This window comes from Capra hircus, chromosome 10 (assembly GCF_001704415.2).
Source record: "Capra hircus breed San Clemente chromosome 10, ASM170441v1, whole genome shotgun sequence".
Taxonomy (NCBI): Eukaryota; Metazoa; Chordata; class Mammalia; order Artiodactyla; family Bovidae; genus Capra; species Capra hircus.
The window spans coordinates 65,995,900-66,020,707 of NC_030817.1; the positions used below are offsets into that span (position 1 = coordinate 65,995,900).

The 24,808-nt window shown below is 41.6% G+C and overlaps 1 protein-coding gene and 1 pseudogene across 8 annotated transcripts in view; one reads left to right on the plus strand and one right to left on the minus strand.

Annotated features, from left to right (window-relative positions):
• Positions 1 to 24,808, minus strand: part of MGA (MGA, MAX dimerization protein) — a 150,550-nt gene that overhangs the window by 102,465 nt on the left and 23,277 nt on the right. For 5 of the 8 annotated variants that reach the window (XM_013966999.2, XM_013966998.2, XM_005685519.3 and 2 more), the window contains exon 1: positions 803 to 900. The exons of 2 other annotated variants lie outside the window; for them this stretch is intronic. The gene's annotated coding sequence lies outside the window, so the exon portion shown is untranslated. Of the gene's footprint in view, positions 1 to 455; positions 707 to 802; positions 901 to 24,808 lie in introns of those variants that run through there. One more of the 8 variants, XM_018054414.1, reaches the window with a different exon arrangement.
• On the plus strand, positions 605 to 24,263 carry LOC102174941 (annotated as a pseudogene).

The window sequence follows — 24,808 nt, forward strand, 5'->3', positions numbered from 1 at the left end:
TATCCCAGACCCACCTACTGCTCAGGGCACAGACCTTGACCATTTAACAGGGGCGGGAAGCCACACAGAGAACTGGCCAAAGGGTGCCCCACAGAGGGGAAAAGAAAATAACACCTGCTCTTCCCCACCTGTTTTCCCCGCCCTCATTTCTGCACTTACGAACCACCGGTCCTTTGTTTACCAAGTTCCCAGTCCTATACAGCTCACTTCCTCGACCTCCTTCTTTATTAAACTCACGGTCTTGCTTCAAACAACTTGTCAGGAAATTACATGCTAGACGAAAGGTTTATACAGGTGTCAAAATGCTGCACACAGCTCCTTAGAAAAGCGAGGTCAGCACCGTTTCCTTCGGAGTTTTGGAACGCCGAGACCTGAGCTCTAAAAGGCAAAGCGCACAAGCACGGCTCTCGACCTAAAGCCCCACGACTGGCTGGAAGGCGTCACGCGGATCGTACCATGCGGTGCAGCACCCCACACACGCGAGGGCAGGGCTGCGCCATGGGCGCTTCTCACCCCGCCCGCCTCGTGGCCGCTCTGGCTGGCGTCGATGTTCCGAGTTGGCCGCGCGACGCGGAAGTGAGGCCGGGAACGCGCGCGAGGTGACATGCGCAGCCTCGCTCAGAAGACCATAGGCGCGCGCCAAAGGCGGCCCCGCGCAAGGCCCGGCCTGGCCGGGGCGTGCGAAGATCGCTCAGTGGAACGCTCCTCACGCCGTAAAAAATACACAACAGCTTCAAACTCTTGGAAAACTCCAATCCGGCCAGTACTAAGGAGACGCCCTCCACCCGGGCCCGAGAGTTACCGTGCGGGGCGTGGCCGGCCTCACCCGGAGTCCTTCACATCCCGCTGGGGGCGGGTTATTCTGTTCGGTTCGCACACCGTGTGTCCGCTCCAGCTGAAGAGCCTGCGCGCGCATAGGACGTACACGTCATCGCGCACGCGCTCCTACCCGCTCGGAGCCCGTCGCGCAAGCGCAAAAGGAGGCGCGAGCAGCACCTCCCTCGCCCCTCCCCCAACGCCAGGAGGCCAAACGGCCCGGGAGCTGCGACAAGACCCTTGGGACCCGCCCCTGGAGCTGAAGCGGCTGCCTTTCCGGGTACCAGCAACCGAGAAAAGCCTACTGAAGCTTCCAGAATCAAGAATGGCGAGGCAGGAGGGAGGCATCCCAATTCCCTCAGCCTCGCACACGAAGCCTTCGTGTAAACTGTGAAACCTTTGCCCGAGGGCTTTCTCCTCTGTGCCTGCCACCTTTTCCCTTGGGCTCTTCGCTGGCCCCGCCCCTGCTGCGCCCAGCCCCACCCACGTGAGATTCCGCAGCCTCCGAGGCTTTACTAGCCAGTCGAAAGAATCTGAGATCTTCCTCCCGAGTATGCTGTGGTCTTGGAGAGGGCCACGACGTCGGGAAACCTTGAAGAAAAGATCCTGTGAGACGGGTGATCAATTAGCAACATCCACGACCGAAGACCACTAGTAAAGTAGGGAGGAGTCCGAAAACCTCAGTGCCAAGTGAGAAGGGAAGAAGAATTGCTACTAGCTCACCTGACTTAAAGATGTCGATAAAAACAGTAAAACGTGAAAATGAGAATTTTGCACGATAGAGAGTATTATCCTAGGTTAATGCCCCGATCCTGCGTTTTTAATTTTTGTTTGTTCGAGATATTTAAGCTATGAGGTACCAACAAAAAAGTATGATGTGTCAAGCAACTGCTGAATTAACTTGATGGTATGGTATTTCTCCCAAACAAATATCAAAAATTTCTTCCCTACCCCTTACCAGCCATTCTTCTCTGCTAACATCCACTAAAAAGACAGTCGTTTAAAGTGGGAGAAAAGAGGCAAAAGAGAAGTAGGAAGTAAGAGAGCATAGACTGTGGTCCACGTTTCCACTTTCCTGTCACTCAGAAGAATTGGCAAATACTGAGCACCTATTACCGGCTAGGTGACCTAATATAAAACACTGTGAAGGAGAAAGAGGCGATTACAAGAAAAGAGCCAAGAGGAAGAGGCTTATCCAACAAGACATTAATCTGTGCTGGACTCCAGGCATATTAGGAAGGGTCTTCTTTCTCTTCCTTCTGCTCTTCCTGAGAGGATACGCCACACCATGAGGAGAAACTGCTGAAATCAGTATGGAATGGAAAACATGCAGGCTAACGTTGACGGACTTCTGAAGTTGCTTCTGAAGCCCCCCATTCAAGCACTGTCCACCACAGCATTACCAGTGCAACAAAAGAATAATATGCAAGATCTTAGGCAAAACTGAAAAGTAAGTTTTCCACACCTTCCTCCTCTTCCCTGACCCCAAGAACCTCTTTCCTGGAAGCTGCCTTTTCAGAATCTCCCACCTCATCCAAGAATGCCTTCCTCTCAAAAGTCTAAGGTTTCCTCTTATAAAATTTCCATTTCCTGAAGCAAAAATAAAATTTGTGTTGACTTATTATTTAAGCATCTAATCCTAAAGTCTAAATGAATGATGACAGGTTAACAACCATGTCTAGCCAGAGATGCATCCCCAAAAGAACAAGTTAACATTGGAGAATCTGTGAGAACACCTTGGTGGTGAGGGAGAATGGAGTTTTTCTTTTGCTTCTCTCTCCCTACACCAAAAAAACATTATGTAATGCCAGGCACTTAAAAAAATTCAAGATTCAGCACTGGATCTGCTGTGAGAGAGGTAATCAACTTGTATTTTTTCAGAGTGGAATCTGCCTAACCTATAAAGAGCTAGCTGGTGGCTCAGACGGTAAAGCGTCTGCATCTGCCTGCAGTGCAGGAGACCCGGGTTCGATCCCTGGGTTGGGAAGATCCCCTGGAGAAGGAAATGGCAACCCACTCCAGTACTCTTGCCTGGAAAATTCCATGGACTGAGGAGCCTGGTAGGCTACAGTCCATGGAATAGCAAAGAGTCAGACACGACTGAGCGACTTCAGTAAAGAGCTAGAGATGTACCATCAAGAATCTGAGAACTTATTAAAATGTTTTTATATGTAACTGAAAAATAACATTGCCACACCATTTTAGTGGCCTATTTTTGATTTATCATACTCTCTCTCTCTCTCTCTCTTTAGTCATTATGTCATGTCTGACTTCTGTAACCCCATGGACTATAGCCTGCCAGATTCCTCTGTCCATGGGATTCTCCAGGCAAGAATACTGGAGTGGGTTGCCATTTCTTTCTCCAGAGGATCTTCCCAACTCAGGGATCAAACCCAGGTCTCCTGCACTGCAGGCCGATTCTTTAGCAAATGAGCTACGAGGGAAGCCCAATATCATATCATATGCTAGTACCAAGTAACCACTTTTTTGTTTTGGCTTCTTCAAGTAACCTCTGTGTTTACATTCAGTGTTAAATGCAGTGTTTCTCAGACTGGGATCCTTGGGTATATTCTTAGCATATATACGAATGACTTCCTTTAAAAGGCTTATATAATCCAACTTTTTAAAATTCCAAACCAACTGCAAGAATTGAGGCTTGTGAGTTTCACAGGCAGACCTCAGTGGTTCAGTTGAAGAGGACTCAGTGACTACGTCTCTGCCCAGTTCTGGAATATTCTAGGAGTTTCCACATGACATCGGTTTGCTGGTGGATTCTGCTTAAGTTGAATCCACTTAAATCACTGGGACCAAGTGATTGAATCACTGGGGCCGAGCTTCAAGTGCCAGGAGATCCTGCTCCATTCTATTGGAATTCTTTCATTTCAGTTAGAGAAATGAGCTCTAAACTCACTTTATTCATCCAGCCTGAGACAAAAGCTTTCCCTTGGATTTCCTTTGCTGGGCTTTCAAAGAGATTTTACTAAATATTAGAGGGGGCAGGGATACAGAATGCATGCTAAATATGGCTAAAAAGTACAGTTTTGACCCACGATTCTTTATAAACACATAAACCCTATCAATTTACATGAACATTTTTCCTACTCAACAAATATTTGAGTGCCTTGTATATGCTGAGGAGAGAAGACAGGCACCTCATGTACTGTTAAGATGTCTGCACTAGAACTCCAAAGAGTTGGCACAACTTAAACAGAATCCACCAGCAAGACAAACTATACTCCTTATCCAGTTTATTCAGATCCCACCTTCCCAGTTCAATTTCTACTGAAGACATGCCTCCCTCAAATGACTAAAAGAGAAAATGATGACACTTTTCAGATGAGACCAGCACCACCCCTCATAACTCCTGGGTTACTATCCCGTCTATACTCTCTTGTTGTTGTTGTTGTTGTTCAGTTGCTAAGTCGCATCCAACTCTTTGCGACCCCATGGACTGCACCATGCCAGGCTTCCTTATCCTTCACCATCTCCCGGTGTTTGCTCAAACTCATGTCCACTGAATCAGTGCTGTCATCCAACCATCTCATCCTCTCTCGTCCCCTCTTCTTCTCCTGCCCTCAATCCTTCCCAGGAGCAAGGTCTTTTCCAAGGTCTATTCTTGCCTCGAGAACCCCATGAACAGTACAATATCTTAATACAATAAAGACCATTCTTAGAATATGAGCTGCATACAGACTAGGTCACAAAAGCGGCTTGTTTTTGTGTTTTAACGAAAAACAACGACAACTTTTACTAGCCATGTTTCACTAAAAATGTGCTAGGCAAAAAAAAAAAAAGGGATCATATCAACTTATATACAACTCCATCTTTGCCTACTATTTATTATTGCAACTAAAACCAACTCATATAGATAAAGTACAACTGGCTCAATATGTATAACTTAAAAGTGGCAGGACTCCTGCCCTGAAGCAGCTCTAATAATCTATCCAATGAATAACTTTAAAAGTTTCTTAATCGGACTTCCCTGGTGGTTCAGTGGTTAAGACTATGCCTTCCAATGCAGGGGGTGCAGGTTTGATCCCCAGTCAGGGAGCTAAGATCCCACATGCCTCACAGCCAAAACCAAAAACAGAAAGTAGAACCAGCATTGTAACAAATTCAATAAATACTTTAAAAAAATTGTCCACATAAAAAAAACTCTTAAAAAATATAACTTTCTTAATCAGTATAGTAATATGATTAAAAGCATATTTTAGAAAATATCTGTTAATATCTATTAATAAAAGTAAGAATGGAAAAGAGAAACAAATGTGGTGGAATGTTATCAATGTTCATGAGGACACACCATTTCCTCTTGCTGCCCCATATCTTAAGCCTGCACAATCATATTTCTTACCCTTTGCCTAAGATCTTCTCAGATGCCTCAAACCTAACTTACTTATCCTTCATGCCTAGATTTAAATGTCACTTCTTCTAGAAACTTTCCTTAACCCTCAGTATCAGATGTCTCCCTGTTTTGTGCTCTCACAGTTTCATGTATTTCTTACAACATCTGCCACAACTGTAATTATTTTTAAAATTATGCATTAATGAATGTTTTGCCCACTAGACTGTTTGCTTTATTCTAGTGCCTAGCACAATCCCTGGAACAGAGCACACACATATTTGTTGAACAAATGAACATGAAACTATAGGTCCCAGTTTTCCAGGCAAGTCTAAATACCAAATATTGAATTACTGTGCAAAAATCTGGGATTTGGAAAACAGGATCATACTACTCTAAACCATATTCACATTAATAGTAACAAACAAACATCCTACTTTGGCCAACATTTTCCAAAAGTGTACAGTTGTAGTTGTAGTACCACTGACTCTTAAATTTATTTTTCCTGAGAGAAATGGATAAATATTGTTGACAGGGCAGATGCTTCAAGAGGTAAGAACAGTTTTCAAGGAAAATCCAACTAGTTGTTGACAGCCTTTCATGCGTGCCTTTAACTATTACCTAGGAAATCAACAAAGGCAAACAGATTCTTTGCATTGGGAGAAATTCTATGATTCCATAATTTACCATCTGGTAACAAAAGCAGCAAGTCATAACAGAGACTGCCATCTGCATATACCAAAAAAAAATCAGTAAGTATCTTCAAGATGCAAGGATAACAGTGAATTTGTTTTAGTAATATTTAAAGAGGGAGATGTCAGAAATCAGTAAAATAAATGAAGTTCAGAAAGCTAGTTTCAGAAGGATTACAAAGCAAAAACAGAATAGGTCTAAAAGAAAAGTAAACTAAAGCCCTCAGAAGAAACATCTTATCCCGGAAAGCATAAAAAGAAGAACAGGAAAAAGTTTATAGCCTAGAGCAGCACAGGGATTTAAAACACACATGGGAGCATATAAAAACAAAAACTAGAACTATTGGCCAAAGATGACTGAGAGACAGTAAACAGCAAGACTGGAATCAAGCAAAAACGAAGAAATCTATGACAGAAAAATACACTGAAAATCTGTCTGCAAATACATATGAAAGAAATCATGCTTACTTTGCAAGAAGGGCACCACTGCCTCATGGAACTGAGCTGTGGTGATCAACATAGTGGTTCAGAGACTACTGCTGCTGCTAAGTCGCTTCAGTCATGTCCGACTCTGTGTGACCCCATAGACGGCAGCCCACCAGGCTCCCCCATCCCTAGGATTCTCCAGGCAAGAACACTGGAGTGGGTTGCCATTTCCTTCTCCAATGCGGGAAAGTGAAAAGTGAAAGTGAAGTTGCTCAGTCGTGTCCAACTCTTAGCGATCCCATGGACTGCAGCCTACCAGGCTCCTCCGTCCATGGGATTTTCCAGGCAAGAGTACTGGAGTGGGGTGCCACTGCGATTTCTAGCCATATAACAAGCTCCCTGGATAGCTAAGATTTGGTCTTCCTGGGAAAAAAATAACATAAAAGAGGCCTGGGACAGGGTAATAAATCACCTTCCCAAGAAGTCAAGAGTCAGCCTTTCCTCATCAGAAACAGTGGAAGGGAAGAGGATGTTAGAGCCAAGAGACACCCCAATCCAGACTAAAGGACAGGCACATGATTAGCAGGCTACTCTGAGTGTATGTGTTAGTGGGGGGCAGAGAGTATTACTGAAAACAAGATACCTTTACCACTGTGGCAAGATCCTACACCCTTGATAGAGATATGTGAGAACAATGCAGTGAAACCAAGCACCAAGGTCAGACTGGGTGAGCCACCCACTCAATCAATGCATACTTAAGAAACACTGTGGGATACCTAAGTGGCTCATGGAAACAAAAGAAGAGATAGGTCAAGCTACCCTTCAAGCATATCAGACATAAGGGAAAAACAGTTCAGTCGCTCAGTCATGTCCGACTCTCTGCAACCACATGGACCGCTGCATGCCAGGCCTCCCTGTCCATCCCCAACTCCCGGAGTCCACCCAAACCCATGTCCATTGAGTCGGTAAGGCCATCCAACCATCTCATCCTCTGTCGTCCCCTTCTCCTCCTGCCCTCAATCTTTCCCAGCATCAGGGTCTTTTCAAACGAGTCAGTTCTTCACATCAGTGGCCAAAGAATTGGAGTTTCAGCTTCAACATTAGTCTTTCCAATGAACACCCAGGACTGATCTCCTTTAGGATGGACTGGCTGGATCTCCTTGCAGTCCAAGGGACTCTCAAGAGTCTTCTCCAACACCACAGTTCAAAAGCATCAATTCTTCAGCACTCAGCTTTCTTTATAGTCCAACTCTCACATCCATGACTACTGGAAAAACCACAGCTTTAACGAGACAGACCTTTGTCAGCAAAGTAATGTCTCTGCTTTTTAATATGCTGTCTAGTTGATCATAACTTTCCTTCCAAGGAGTAAGTGTCTTTTAATTTCATGGCTGCAGTCACCATCTGCAATGATTTGGGAGCCAAAAAAAATAAAGTCAGACATTGTTTCACCAAATATCTGCCATGAAGTGATGGAACTAGATGCCATGATCTTAGTTTTCTGCATGTTGAGCTTTAAGCCAACTCTTTCACTCTCCTCTTTTACTTTCATCAAGAGGATCTTTAGTTCTTCACTTTCTGCCATAAAGGTGGTGTCATCTGCATATCTGAAGTTATTGATGTTTCTCCCAGCAATCTTGATTCCAGCCTGTGCTTCATTCAGCCCAGCGTTTCTCATGATGTACTCTGCATAGAAGTTAAATAAGCAGGGTGACAATATACAGCCTTGATGTACTCATTTCCTATTTGAAACCAGTCTGTTGTTCCATGTCCAGTTCTAACTGTTGCTTGCTGACCTGCATACAGATTTCTCAAGAGGCAAATCAGGTAGTGTGGTATTCCAATCTCTTTCAGAATTTTCCACAGTTTATTGTGATCCACACAGTCAAAAGGCTTTGGCATAGTCAATAAAGCAGAAATAGATGTTTTTCTGGAACTCTCTTGCTTTTTCAATGATCCAAGGGAAAAACAGTGGGGTTAAGAAAGAAACGTGTTTATCTGAGAAGTAAACCTGAGATTTTAAATATAACTTTAAAACAAACATTGAAAAAGGATTGTATAATCTTTACCCTTACTAAAAATGTTAGCTATGATCTAACCACTGGAGGGCAGGGAATACCTATTAAATGAAAGGAAAAGGATGTACTGAAATACAGAATACAAAGATTATTCAAGCAAGCTGAATACAGTATATTATCCAAATTATCTATATATAGATTGTAGAGATTACACAGAGCTGATATTTTTCATCCCAGGATTATTTCCAACCAACATTCTCTAAATAAGAATATAATCGGTTAAGAAATATGTGTTAAGCACCAACTATGTGCAAGGCACTGAACCAGGGATAGAAGAATGAAGAAAAATAAGTCCCCTTGAGTTCTAGATGAAAAGACAGGATAATAATATTGCAAAGTTATTGTTGGCAGTTTGGAAAAATCCTTCTAGGAACACCATAGGAATGCACACAGTCTAGGGATTCTAACAGGTTACAAAGAAGAGAGGACTTTTGAGCTGGTTCCTGAAGGAAAAATAAAATTAATGGGAAAGAAAAGAAAAACAATAAAGGCAGTAGCTATATAGTCAGTAAAGAGAACTACAATAAACTATTCAAAATTTGGAGATAGGGATGTCTTTGTAAAATAATGAAGTAAAGATCAATGCAACAAACAACTACAATTAGTACCAAGTAGACATAACCTACCCTGAGAAATGGACTGGACACTGGGGAAATATTTATCCAGTCTGTAACTCCACAATGCTCATGATTCACTCATTCAAACATTTAGATCCCACTCTGTACTGTCAAACATTTATCAGAGGTGTACAAAAGAAAACTAGAGAAGCACAGGGAATGAAGAAACTGTCACTGAAGTATCACGGAAGACTTAGTGTTAAATAAAGGATGTCTAGAAGTTGACAAAGCAAAGGAGGAAAGGTATCCTATTTAGAAAATAGCTTGTGCAAATGTACCTGACATAAAATAGAATTCATTAACTCCTCCAGTCAAACATTTTTTGTGCATTCACCACATACAGATCACAAAAACAAGACATGATTTCTGCTCTTAAGAGCTTGCAATCAATTATCAGATAATCAATAATGACAGCAAAAAATAAAGCTATTGTTTTATGGCTTTCTGTCCAGGGAGAAAATAGAAGCACAAATGAAGGACAGCTAAATCAGACTAAATCAAAGCTATGCTTTTTCCAGTAGTCATGTATGGATGTGAGAGTTAGAGAGTAAAGAAGGCTGAGTGCAGAAGAATTATGCCTTCAAATTGTGGTGCTGGAGAAGACCCTTGAGAGTTCCCTGGACTGCAAGAAGATCAAACCAGTCAATCCTAAAGGAAATCAGTCCTGGGTGTTCATTGGAAGGACTGATGTTGAAGCTGAAACTCCAATACTTTGGCCATCTGATGCGAAGAGCTTACTTATTGGAAAAGTCCTTAATACTGGGAAAGGTTGAGGGCAGGAGAGAAGGGGCCGACAGAGGATGAGATGGCTGGATGACATCATCAACTCAATGGACACTGAGTTTGAGCAAACTCAGGGAGATAATTAAAGCAGGGAAACCTGGCATGCTGCAGTCCATGGGGTTGCAAAGAGTCGGACATGACTGAGCGACTGAACAACAACATCAGACAAAGGAGGTTAGAAAAGAACTCCCAGAGAAAGTGAAGAATGACTAGAAATTAACAAGGTATGAAAGAGCAGCAGGCACAGTGGGTACAGAAGAATAGCACTTCAGACAAAAAGCAGCCTGTGTAAAGATAGAAGAGGGAACACATTTAAGGGGGTGCAAGTACTATAATATGGCTACAATTTAAAAAGTCTGTGATCTACGGAGAAGCATAATTATAGGTTTAGAAAAGGCAAAGGGGCCATATTTTATATTACCTAGCAAATAAGAGGTGGAAATTCATCTTATAAGAAAGAAGATACAAAAATGAGCAATGTGAGATTCTGCCCGTTGCTATTCCATGTTAAAATGACCTATTACGCCAGTCTATGTCTGACGCAGGATACAGCATGCTTGGGGCTGGTGCATGGGGATGACCCAGAGAGATGTTATGGGGAGGGAAGTGGGAGGGGGGTTCATGTTTGGGAACGCATGTAAGAATTAAAGATTTTTAAATTTAAAAAATAAAAAACTAAAAAATAAATAAATAAATAAATAAATAAATAAATAAATGTAAAATGACCCATTAAAGAAACTGAGAACCTAAAAAAAAAAAAAGTCATTCAAGGGATTAAAGAAGATATATGAAATACTCAAATTCACATGTTTTAAGAAAACTACTTCTGGCCACTGGTTAAGACCATGTGGAAGATGGTAAGACTAGAAGCTAATCAGACTTCTCTCCATATACACCTACATACTTGCTCACATCAGAAACTCAATTCTTGACACTTGCCCTCTTCCTTACTTGCCCAAAGTTCTAGCCAATCACCAAATTTTCCTGTTGTTTCAACATCCCTGACTTACTGACCATGATATGATCTCAAAAAGCACCACGTAACTGCCCTTACTACAACTTACCACAGTTCTAATTTTTATATTTAATTGTACAATTATTTCATTGTCTTATTTCTTCCCCTATCCCACCACCACCACAAACTGACTAAATTAGAAATTGTATCCTTTTTAACCTCAACATTGTACCCTCTGTTTAGCACTTTTGAGTGTGTGTTAGTCAGCCAGTCATGTCCAACTCTTTGCCACCCCATGGACTGTAGCCAGCCAGGCTCCTCTGTCCATGGAATTCTCCAGGCAAGATTACTGGAGTGAGTTGCGATTTCCTTCTCCAGGAGATCTTCCCAACCCAGGGATTGAACTCAGGTCTCCTGCATTGAAGTGGATGCTCCTACCGTCTGAGCTACTAGGGAAGCCTAGTTGTTAGAGGCACTCAATCTAAACCACTTTAAATCCACATATTTCATCCCATCTCCGCTACTGCCACCCTAGTCCTAAATAACAACAGTTCTTCCCTGAGCCACTGCAATGGCTTTTTTCTTTTTTTCTACAGACTGATCTCTAGGTGCTCATTCTAGCTCCTCCCTAGTCTATTCTCCACACAGCAGCAAGCGGCACTTTCTGAACATGAATCAGTTCATGCTAACTCTGCCATTTATGATCTTCCATTAGCTTTTCATTTCACTCAGAATAAAATCCAAACTCCTTAGTATGACCTACAGAACTTTGCATTCACGTCAATCTCCCCATAATGTACCATACTCCAGACACACAACCTTCTGTTCATCAAATGCTCCAAACCCTTTCCAAGGCCTTTGCATCACCTTTTCTTTTTGCCTGAAATGCTTCTAGTCCTCACAAACCCTCAGTTAACATTTATCCATCTTTCAAGTCTGTGTAAATGCCACTATCTCAATGCTATCCCTACTGCCAACTCTAAATTCTCTCAAAATATCCTGCTCTGTTACTTCATAACACTTATCAATATGTGTGATCACTTACTTGTGATCTTATAATGTCTATTTCCTCCACAAATAATAAAAGCTAACATTTATTGAGCATTCCAATAACCAATGACGTAGGAATTCTCTCATCTTCAAAGATGAAACTGAGGTTCAGAAAGGTTAAGTAATTTGCTCTAGGTCATAAAGGAGTAAGGAGTCAAAATTTGAACCCAAAGTTCACACTTTTAAATCGCTACACTACTGAATAACCTTTAAGAGAACAGAGTAACTGTGTTTGCTTTGTATATCATTATATACTTAGGCCTCGTGCTAAATATAAATCAGGCATTCACATATTTGCAGAATCAATGGATTAATAAACAAGAGACAGATGATTGGATTTGGAGGCATATGTGAAAGGGATAAGAATAAAGTGGGATAGAGGCAATGACCACAGCATCGATTTTGGACATGTCAAATAAAACATAGCTCAGGAACATCCTAGATCTCAACTTCTTAATTAGAAGACCACAGACTTTTAAGAAGTTCATGAAGGAACACTGTAAGACAGTATGCAAAATCCTAAGACAGCATGCAAGACTCCAGCGTTTCTAAGAGATCACATAAGGCAGTCTAACGGTTTTGCAATGCTGCTCAGGGCACCACAAATTACAATAACGCAATAATGACAACAGCTTTTCAGGCACTACATTTACCCCTATATGTTGTGCCCAGTGCATATCCTAAGTCAAAACAAGAAGATAAAACTGAGCTTCAAATATCATACTTTTAAGATACAATGAAGTGTAGATAATTTTGTTATCAAACTAGATTGACAAAGCATTAAGTTGATTATGCAATGATACTACAGCTGTGCTGAAAGAATACAAAATACATCAACAGTACCAGAATAAGCAATCATCACAGTATTTCCAACTCATGGGAAAACACAATCAGAAAAATTAGAAAACTTAAAAAGAGGATCTCTTCACAGCTGAATTTCTTCACAAAAATAAAAATGAGGATGGAACCAAAATAAGCTTGTGAGTGGCTCATTTGTTAGCCACAAGGAAAGCCATTTCAATGGTGAGTTAATTAAATCAACTTATAACTACAGCAGTCAAAGAAATGTGTCTAGAGAAAATAAATGAGATTATAAACCTTTTGGCAAAAATAGTAGTTCAAGGAGCTGAAGCCATTTGTTTTTAACATCAACAAAAACCTATTTCATTCATTAATTAAAATACAACCATACAATATCAAGGCAAATGATTTTGAGTGCTTTCCTTGGCTCTTGATGAGTCAGAAAATTAGCCTGTATGAATAATCTGCACATAGGCAAGAATATTTTCAAAGAAACTTCCCAAACACTAATTTAGTGCAACCTGAAGTAGAATCTGCTAGGATGCATTACAACCGATGGATAAAAATACACGTGGGCAGAAAAGGGCTTAATTGGACAAATTTACAAAGTTTATGAAAATTTAGAAAGTTTAAAGCCTACAGTTATTCACTGTATTATTCATCAGAAGGTACTTTGCAGAAAATAACTGAATCTATCTTATTTTATTCAACTAGTAGTGTCAGTGATTAACTTCCCTCTCATGGACTTTACTATCCTTGATTCATGAATTTTTGTCAGAAATAGAAGATGAATATCCTGATTTGCCCTACCACTAAATAGTAGGCTTAGCAGTGGTAAAATTTTACTGTAATTTTCTGAGCTAAAATTTTTGTGAATGAGAAGAACTGCCCTAAACAACTATTATTGAACAGTGAATAGTCTTGTAAATTAGCTTTTCCTACAGTCTCGATAGGGGCTTCCCAGGTGGTACAGTGGTAAAGAATCTGCTTGCAATTAGGAGACACAAGAGATGTGGGTTCAATCCCTGGGTCGGGAAGATCCCCTGGAGAAGGAAATGGCAAGCCACTCTGGTATTCTTGCTTGGGAAAACACATGGACAGAGGAACCTGGCGGGATACAGTCCATGGGATCACAGAATCGTACATCACTGAGCAACTACACACGCACACACACACAGACTTGATAGTGGAAGTTCCTCAAATAATTTAAAAAAAAACAGAACTTCCATATGACCCAGCAATTCCACTCCTGGGAATATATCCAAAAAAAAATTCAAAAAGATAACACGCACCCCCATGTTCACAGCAGCATTATTAACAACTGCCAAAATATGGAATGAATAGATAAAGAAGATGTGATATATCTTCACACAAACACACACATACATGCATGCTGAAAAAGTTATACACACACACACACAACTACTCAGCCATAAAAAAAAGAATGAAACTTTGCCATTTACAACAATATTGATGGACTTGGAGAGGATTATGCTAAGTAAATCAGACACAGAAAGACAAATACTGTATCACTTATATGTGGAATCTAAAAAATAAAACTAGTGAATATAACAACAACAACAAAAAAATAAAAGTCTCATAGATACAGAGCAGAAACCAGTGCTTATCTATGAGAAGGAATAAAGTAGGGGTTGAGAATTAAGAGGTACAAACTACTATGTATAAAATAATTAAACTACAAGGATATATGGTATGGCACAGGGAATAAAGTCAATATTTTATGATAACTATAAATGGAATATAAAGATTTTCTCTTTTCACTATAATCTGTATCTCCACAGAGCCAAAAGTGATTGCCATTCACTTGCCTTTCTACTGAAGCTTCCAGGTCATGATCACCCTCCTTCATGGCCCCACATTCAAGATATTTCTTCTCCTCATCACTAGCATCTTCTGATCCCTTAGTCATACCTTCCTCCTTCACTGAAAACGTAGGAGCCCAGTTCCAAGTAATCTTCTCTACTAAGTTTCCTATTACAATTTTGGGAGATTTCAGTGTTCATGAAGATTACCCATCCAATTAATGTCCATTAGAATACACAGACCTCTTCAGTTTCAAGGATTCTTAGCTCAACTCTGTTTTAACCATCTATTATTCTTCGACTCTATACTCTGAATCACACCATCACTTGAAACTGCTCTCCCTCGATTACTCCAACAGCTCACAAAAATCTTACTCTGGCTTTACTTACTCTATTTAATTTACTTACTTTACAGAAGCCTCTTGTCCCTCAAATCTTGATTCCTCCCAACCCAGAGCCTATGGTTGGACATTTAAATAATCTCAGCAGCAACTTCAGATTTGTACCCCATTCTTTGAACCTGACCACAACACCACAGCTCCAGGTCCACAACCTCTTGCTCCTTCCCCTTTGCCTCTCTCTGTCCTCTTCTTCCCCGCCTCCTTTATCACCTGCCATTTACTCTTCCACCAACTGTAAGGGGGATTCCACCCTTAGCCCCTACTGAAACTGCTTTCAAGGTCACCATGACTTCTTAGTCATCAAATGAGTATCTTTCCTGTCTTTTATTTTTTTTATATGCCAATGTACTGTATTTGACACTGTTACTGTCTCCCTCCTCAATTTTTCTACTCATTAACATGCTGGCCAGCACATAGCACACACTCAAATATATTTGAATAAATGCATAAGGGTACAAAATGAAACAACATCATGCGCTTCTCTAGAGAGAATGAGTATGAGTCAATAGCCCATGAAACATTCATGGTAATTAACCAAAACTCAAGGACCAAATTAGACTAAGCAGCATGTATCAGTAATGGAACAATTAGTTCAATTACATGATTTTCTCCAGTCGTCTTCAACACCAGAAATCATAAACAGAAAACTAGGACTGATGATAAGGAAGGGCAAAATAATGAAAATTCTACAAGAATCTAGAGTGCTAAGAAAAGCACAATACAAACCGTTTTTTTTTTTGTATTTTTTTACTAAGTACCATATGATAAACTCCCTATACATGATTTTAAAAAGGACTATTCCTACGTGTCATGAGGACACACAGAATAGAAAACAGCTAAACATTCATCAGTCTGCAGCACTAAATGATTAAAAATTCATAAATAAACTTGAAGTTTAGTTTTTCAGAAGTTATGAGAAGTGAACTAGCTGAAGATACTCATGAGAATGTAGAATTACTGCCATCTCAAGCCAAACTTAAACTACAGAAAATTCACTTTGCTTCTAAGCAGATTTCTTCCCACACATTATACCTTAATTATTCCCACTGTCAGCATTTTAAATGATTTCAGGTGCTAATGTCAGCAGCAGTACTTAAAATGCATGCCTGATTTATATTTGGAAAGGATTCTTTACAAGATAAAGACACAGGGACCAAACACTATGGTCCAAACACACCAGAATCCTCTATACCATCTTGCTATCTGGAGTATTTTGATACAGTAAACTATATAGTCCATACAAAGCAAATGGCTTTCTCCAACACTTGACTACTAACAACAGGCTACAGATTTGGAGAGCATTTTAAGTTTCTAAAGCATTTTAACATATACTCATTTCATTTTTAACTCACACCAAGTCTATGAAACAGGCAAGGTAAGCATTTATGCTCTTTTACATCATGAAAAAACTAAGTTGTTCTCATTATAAATCCCATAGCTAAAAGCAATGATCAGGCACCATCGCCTACACATTTTCTCCTCTCTCCTATTCCTTTGTCCTCAACCATTCTTATCTCCTTCCTATCCATCATAAAGGAAAATGTATTTTTTCTTTCTAAAACTAATCCCCAATGAAACTCTTAAGACTAAAACCCCCAACCTCCTGTAGAATCTTCAGTTAACTCCTTTTTCTCACCCACAATATGTCTTTCCTCTAACTCCATCTCCTCATTCTATAAATATGTTCAAGTCTTCCCTTCTTAAAAAATAGAATCTTTTTTCTCTCAACTCTATTTGTCCCACAAGCTGTGACCCACTTTCCCTCCATCCTTTCACTGATAAACATTTAGAGTCTACAACTGAAGGCACCTGCACTACACTTTCATCACTCCACTAAAACGTTTCTTATTAAAGGTCACCACTGAATTTCTAGTAACCAAACTCAATAACCACTCTTCAGTTCTTATCCTTCAGTTTTGGGCCTTTAACCTAAGGTATTTGACACCACTGACCATTTAACCCTTCCTAAAATCTGCTTTACCCCTGGGCTCTACTGTGTCCCCCTCTCCTTATTTTTCTACCACTGACTTCCTTCTTAGTCTCCTTTACTTAATTCTCATCTTTTGCAACTACCTCCATGTTGATCCTCTGCAGCGTTCCCCTTCTCCTTTCATCTCCTCAGCTAAACACACGTTGTGAGGTCTCTTCCATTCCCAGCCCCTAAGGAACAAACCATATGCCTATGATTTCCTAAATTCTATCGTCTCTACACACTCTTTCGTTCAGCAGCGGCTGAGAGGAGCAACACCCGAGGTCAGGGGCGGCAGCCAAGAGGAGCAACCCCACGTTCAAGGTCAGGAGGGGCAGCCATGAAGAGATACCCCTCATCCAAGGTAAGGGACAGCGGCTGCGCTTTGCTGGAGCAGCCGTGAAGAGATACCCAACGCCGAAGGTAAGAGAAACCCAAGTAAGACGGTAGGTGTTGCGAGAGGTCATCAGAGGGCAGACACACTGAAACCATAATCACAGAAAACTAGTTAATCTGATCACACGGACCACAGCCTTGTCTAACTCAATGAAACTAAGCCATGCCATGTGGGGCCACCCAAGACGGACAGGTCATGGTGGAGAGGTCTGACAGAATATGGTCCACTGGAGAAGGGAATGGCAAACCACTTCAGTATTCTTGCCTTGAGAACCCCATGAACAGTAGGAAAAGGCCAAATGATAGGATACTGAAAGAGGAACACCCCAGGTCAGTAGGTGCCCAACATGCTACTGGAGATCAGAGGAGAAATAACTCCAGAAAGAATGACGAGATGGAGCCAAAGTAAAAACAATACCCAGTTGTGGATGTGACTGGTGATGGAAGCAAGGTCCAATGCTGTAAAGAGCAATATTGCATAGGAACCTGGAATGTTAGGTCCATGAATCAAGGCAAATTGGAAGTGGTCAAACAGGAGGTGGCAAGAGTGAACGTCGACATTCTAGGAATCGGCGAACTAAAATGGACTGGAATGGGTGAATTTAACTCAGATGACCATATCTACTACTGCGGGCAGGAATCCCTCAAAAGAAATGGAGTAGCCATCATGGTCAACAAAACAGTCCAAAATGCAGTACTTGGATGCAATCTCAAAAACGACAGAATGATCTCTGTTCGTTTCCAAGGCAAACCATTCAATATCACAGTAATCCAAGTCTATGCCCCAACCAGTAACACTGAAGAAGCTGAAGTTGAACGGTTCTATGAAGATCTATAAGACCTTTTAGAACTAACACCTAAAAAAGATGTCCTTTTCATTATAGGGGACTGGAATGCAAAAGTAGGAAGTCAAGAAACACCTGGGGTAACAGGCAAACTTGGCCTTGGAATACGGAATGAAGCAGGGCAAAGGCTAATAGAGTTTTGCCAAAAGAACACACTGGTCATAGCAAAAACCCTCTTCCAGCAACACAGAGAAGACTTTACACATGGACATCACCAGATAGTCAACACCGAAATCAGATTGATTATATTCTTTGCAGTCAAAGATGGAGAAGCTCTATACAGCCAGCAAAAACAAGACCAGGAGCTGACTGTGGCTCAGACCATGAACTCCTTATTGCCAAATTCAGACTTTAATTGAAGAAAGCAGGGAAAACCGCTAGACCATTCAGGTATGACCTAAATCAAATCCCTTATGATTATACAGTGCAAGTGAGAAATAGATTTAAGGGACAAGATCTGATAGATAAAGAGTGCCTGACGAACTAAGGATGGAGGTTCGTGACATTGTACAGGAAACAAGGATCAAGACCATCCCCATGGAAAAGAAACACAAAACAGGAAAATGGATGTTTGAGGAGGCCTTACAAATAGCTGTGAAAAGAAGAGAAGCGAAAAGCAAAGGAGAAAAGGAAAGATATAAGCATCAGAATGCAGAGTTCCAAAGAACAGCAAGAAGAGAAGAAAGCCTTCCTCAGCGATCAATGCAAAGAAATAGAGGAAAACAACAGAATGGGAAAGACTAGAGATCACTTCAAGAAAATTAGAGATACCAAGGGAACATTTCATGCAAAGACGGGCTTGATAAAGGACAGAAATGGTCTGGACCTAACAGAAGCTGAAGATATTAAGAAGAGGTGGCAAGAATACACAGAACTATACAAAAAAGATCTTCACGACCCAGATATTCACGGTGGTGTGATCACTCACCTAGAGCCAGACATCCTGGAATGTGAAGCCAAGCGGGCCTTAGAAAGCATCACTAAGAACAAAGCTAGTGGAGATGATGGAATTCCACTTGAGCTATTTCAACTCCTGAAAGATGATGCTGTGAAAGTGCTGCACTCAATATGCCAGCAAATTTGGAAAACTCAGCAGTGGCCACAGGACTGGAACAGGTCAGTTTTTATTCCAATCCCAAAGAAAGGCAATGCCAAAGAATGCTCAAACTACCGCACAATTGCACTCGTCTCACATGCTAGTAAAGTAATGCTCAAAATTCTCCAAGCTAGGCTTTAGCAATATGTGAACGGTGAACTTCCTGATGTTCAAGCTGGTTTTAGAAAAGGCAGAAGAACCATAGATCAAATTGCCAACATACGGTGGATCATCGAAAAAGCAAGAGAGTTCCAGAAAAACATCTACTTCTGCTTTATTGACTATCCCAAAGCCTTTGACTGTGTGGATCACAATAAACTGCGGAAAATTCTGAAAGAGATGGGAATACCAGACCACCTGACCTGCCTCTTGAGAAACCTATATGCAAGTCAGGAACCAACAGTTAGAACTGGACATGGAACAACAGACTGGTTCCAAATAGGAAAAGGCTATATATTGTCACCCTGCTTATTTAACTTCTATGCAGAGTACATCACGAAAAACGCTGGAATGGAAGAAACACAAGCTGGAATCAATATTGCCGGGAGAAATAACAATAACCTCAGATATGCAGATGACACCACACTATGGCAGAAAGTGAAGAGGAACTAAAAAGCCTCTTGATGAAAGTGAAAGTGGAGAGTGAAAAAGTTGGCTTAAAGCTCAACATTCAGAAAACGAAGATCATGGCATCTGGTGCCATCACTTCATGGGAAATAGATGGGGAAACAGTGGAAACAGGGTCAGACTTTATTTTTTTGGGCTCCAAAAGCACTGCAGATGGTGACTACAGCCATGAAATTAAAAGACGCTTACTCCTTGGAAGGAAAGTTATGACCAACCAAATAGCATATCAAAAGCAGAGATACTACTTTGCCAACAAAGGTCCGTCTAGTCAAGGCTATGGTTTTTCCAGTGGTCATGTATGGATGTGAGAGTTGGACTGTGAAGAAAGTTGAGCGCGAAAGAATTGATGCTTTTGAACTGTGGTGTGAGAAGACTCTTGAGAGTCCCTTGGACTGCAAGGAGTTCCAACCAGTCCATTCTAAAGGAGATCAGTCCTGGGTGTTCATTGGAAGGACTATGCTAAACCTGAAACTCCAGTACTTTGGCCACCGCATGCAAAGAGCTGACTCCTTGTAATCTGATGCTGGGAGGGATTGGGGGCAGGTGGAGAAAGGGACGACAGAGGATGAGATGGCTGGATGGCATCACCGACCCGATGGACAGGAGTTTGAGTGAACTCTGGGAGTTGGTGATGGACAGGGAGGCCTGGCGTGCTGCGATTCATGGGGTCACAAAGAGTCGGACACGACTGAGAGACTGGACTGAACTGAGAACAAAACAAAAGTGATATCAAATCTCTGGGTAGGAAGGAGGAAAAGAGGAAAGTGGGATAATTTTCTAAGCTTAAAAACAAACAAATTATAATGAAAATATAGGATTGACTGCATAAAAAATTTAAAGTTCTGTAGACTAACACAACATAGAAAATAGATAAAATACACACATACAACTATTAATTATAAGGATACCTATAAATATATAGATAGATATATGGAAGAATCAGGAAATTTACTAAAGAAGAAAGTGAACTATTACATAAAACCACTGAAAATGTTCAACATTACTGGCAATTCAGGAATTTCAATTCAGACCTATTATTTTTTTCAATAATGAGGCAATCCATCTATCTTTCATAAGACTTAAAATTGTCCTTGAGCCTCCCCAAATTAAGAATTACCATTCTAGATACATTTCTATACATGTTCTAAGACTATCAGCTTTTATTATTGTTGTTTTTTTCCCCAGTTTGATAACATTATTTGACAATCAGCAGAGTTCTCATCTACATTAACTGTAGATTTTTTAAATCCATGGAATTCTCCAGGCAAGAATAGAGGATTGGGTAGCCTTTCCCTTCTCCAGGGGATCTTCCCAACCCAGGGATCAAACCCAGGTCTCCCACACTGCGGGTGGATTCTTTACCAACTGAGCCACCAGAGAAAGCTATGGTTTTTCCAGTAGTCATGTACAGACGTGAGCTGGATCATAAAGAAGGCTGAGCACCTAATAATTGATGCTTTTGAATTGTGATGCTGGAGAAAACTATTGAGAGTCCCTTGGACTGCAAGGAGATCAAACAGGTGAATCCTAAAGGAATCAACCCTGAATATTCATTAGAAGGACTGATGCTGAAGCTTCAATATTTTGGCCCCTGATGTGAAGAGCCGATTCATTGGAAAAGACTCTGATGCTAGGAAAGATTGAGGGCAAAAGGAGAAGGTCCTCAGATGGGAGCTTTCCCAGGGAGTTTGGGGAATAAAGGGAAAGCAAGGAGACATTAGGACTAAAGAGAAGAGATATAGAGGAACAATAATAGAAAATGAAGTCAGAGAGTTTAATGGGGGAAGAGGATTCTTAATGTCCACCAATGTCCCTAAGTATCTCCAGTCATCTTTGCTGAGTATGCCAAAACCCAAGGCCTAACTGTTGTCTGATTCTGAGTCACTTTTATAGCTAATCACATAGGCAATTAAGGAAGCCAAGGCAAGACAACCACAACATAACCACTATACAACTGCTCACTCCTGGGAGGAAGGTTAGAGCAGACACGGGAGTTGGAGATTTAGAAGCAGTAGGAGATCAAGGCTCAGTTTTTGGCAGGTCAAGTTTGAAATCCTGTTAGATATCTAACAGTTGGGTAGACAACTGAATATGAGTGTATATTTCAGATAAAAGGCAAAAGCTAGAGGTATAAATTTGGAAGTCATCAGTGCAAGAGACTCCGAGAAGGCGATGGCACCCCACTCCAGTACTCTTGCCTGGAAAATCCCATGGATGGAGGAGCCTGGTGGGCTGCCGTCTATGGGGTCGTACAGAGACAGACACGACTGAAGGGACTTAGCAGCAGCAGCAGCAGGATAAGAGACTAAATGAGACAAGGAAATAAAGTTGGGTTTTTTGGCTGTGCCACACGGCTTACAGTATTCAGTTTCCTGACTGAATCCAGGCTGTGGCAATAAAAGCCTGGAATCCTAAAACCACCATGGAACTCCCACAAAGATTTTTTTTTTAAGGGAATGACCAAGATATGAGCCCTGGGGCATTCTAACACTGAGAGGTAGGAAGATTAGGAGGAACTAGGAAACACTGAGGAGGAGAGACCCCGATATAAGAAGAGAACTAGGAAAATGTGTGTCCTGGAAGCAAATGGAAAAATGGTTTCAAGAACAGGGAAGTAATCAACTGTGGTAAAGCTGCTGACAGATCATGTGAAATGAGGAATGACCACTAGACTAACAATGTGGAGACAGATGGTCAAAAGGTATAATTCTAGAGGACTAATGGGTCAAAAACCTAATTAAATTCAAGAAAAAAAATGATAGGAGATTAACTGTAGGTATGGAGACAAATGAAAATGAAAGTGTTAGTCTCAGTCCTGGCCTCTATGTGATCCCATGAGAGTTTCACTCTAACAAGCATTCATTTAGTCAGTGAATGATGAATGAATGCATCCCTAATCCTGTCAAGTGTGCAGAGAATTAGCATACTTTGCTCATGGAAATATTTATAAAACAGTATAATCTCTTTGGAAAAGGCCCACTACCCACTCCAATTGGTTTTTTAAATGCATAAAATATACAGATAGATAAACAGATATCTCTAGAAAGGAATTCACCAAAATGTTAAAGCACTGGTTATCACAGCATTACAAGATTATAGCTGACTTTAATTATCATCTATATAATATTTCTGTATTCTTTGTATGTTCTAAAATGAACATGTGTAGCTTTTATAATCAATAGCTTTTAAATGTTCATAGCCTCTGCCTCAGAAAGATGTATCTTAAGTATTGCTCTTAGGGAAACAACCTGAAATTTAGAAAAGGTTTTATGCACTAAAATTTTTATCAGCAACCCTGTCTGTAACACTCTTTTTTTGGTCACACCACACAGCTTGCAGGATCTCAGTCCCCCTACCAGTGACTGAACCCAGGCCATGGCAGTGAAAGCCTGAACTCCTAACCACTAGACCACCAGGGAACTCTCTGATGAAGAACTTTTTTTAAAAAGTGAATGTAAAAAAGTCTCATAAAAGCTAAATTGCATTTAATTATACATTTGATAAGCCACTTTTAGTGAAGCACTTCCCTGGTGGTACAGTGGATGACAATCCACCTGCCAATGCAGGGGACACAGGTTTGATCTCTGGCCCAGGAAGATTCCACATGCCACAGAGTAACTAAGCCTGTGAGCTGCAACTACTGAAGCCTGCGTACCTAGAGCCTGAGCTCTGCAACAAGAGAAGCCACTGCAATGAGAAGCCAATGGTGGCGGTACAGCCGATGGGGCAATGAAGCCACTGCAATCACACCACAACAAAGAGTAGCCCTGCTCGCTGCAACTCGAGAAAGTCTGCACACAACAAAATAAAATAAATTTTCAACGAAAGGAACAGTCCCTGAAATAAGACACAGCACATTTGCTTCTCCCTGGTTATAATACTTCTACATGGCAACCTTGTAGGAATAGGCTCTCCATAATCCCTGGGAGCAGATGGTCAAGTCCATGCTGCTCCTGGCCCCAGAGCTCAACAAGGAAGGACAACCTCACTGTGGAGCTGATGAAGCTCTTTGGGCAGCTGCAGGCCAAGGACAAACAAGGCCCCATCAGCTGCAACACCATCTGCCTGGGCAAAATCAGCTCCTACTTCAATACCAGCACAAGACACAGGGTCCTCACCTCTGCCTCTAGGTGGCCACTAAGGACCTATTTGCACCATCTCAGGCCACAGGTGTTTTGGGCTTCACTGCCACCCATAACTTCACTCGATGAACAATTAAGCCCACAAGATCCTCCCTGCCTGTGCTCTGCAGCCTCACTGTGGATTCTGAGAAATCCAGGCAGAATGAGACCTTCAAGGCCATTCAAAGCTCCTGTCCAAACTGGAGTCTGTGTCAGAGAACCCCACACAGCTGGCCAAAGTGGATTTCTCATGTAGACAGCTGGGCAGGCTGGGCCATGACAGGGGTCGCGTCCCTCACTTCTATGCTGATCTAGGCACACCCCATGGCTTAGCCAAGACCACCCCATGCCTGCCATACCCACGACCTCAGGCCACTGGGAGACACAAAAGAGGAGGGCAAGGATACAGAAGAGGCCAGCAGTGATGGGAGGACAAAGCCTGGGGCGGCTTCAAGTAGAAGGTCAAATGTGTGTCAACCATGCAAGACTGCTACAGTACGAAGGGCCAAGACACCTGGGCTGGACAGAGCAACAGTCCAGCCACAAATCCCCAGAGTCAGACTGGAACAGTTGGGAAGCTGAGGGATCATGGGAGCAAAGTTGGCAGGAGCACATCTCCCAGAGCTGTCCCAGAGGATGCACAGTTGGCCAGTGAATATAACTGGGGTAGACCAGAGCTTAGAGACAAAGGTGATCCCTTTGCTGCCCTGTCAGCACATCAAGAGCTGGTGCCCAGCCAAGACCAGACTCTTGGTATTGATGACAACTGGGAGGACCTGGAGACTGAGAGCCAATAGGCGAAGACTGAGCTAGCCTAGAAGAATCACAAGGAGTATCAGCAGGAGGTGGAGGCCAACCACACTGAGAAAAAGGTGGCCAAGGACCTCGTGAAGCTGGACTGAATCCCTGGGGTGGGCACTTCCCAGTTACAGAGAGCAGGCCCCAGAGATATATGTATTATACAAGCCAT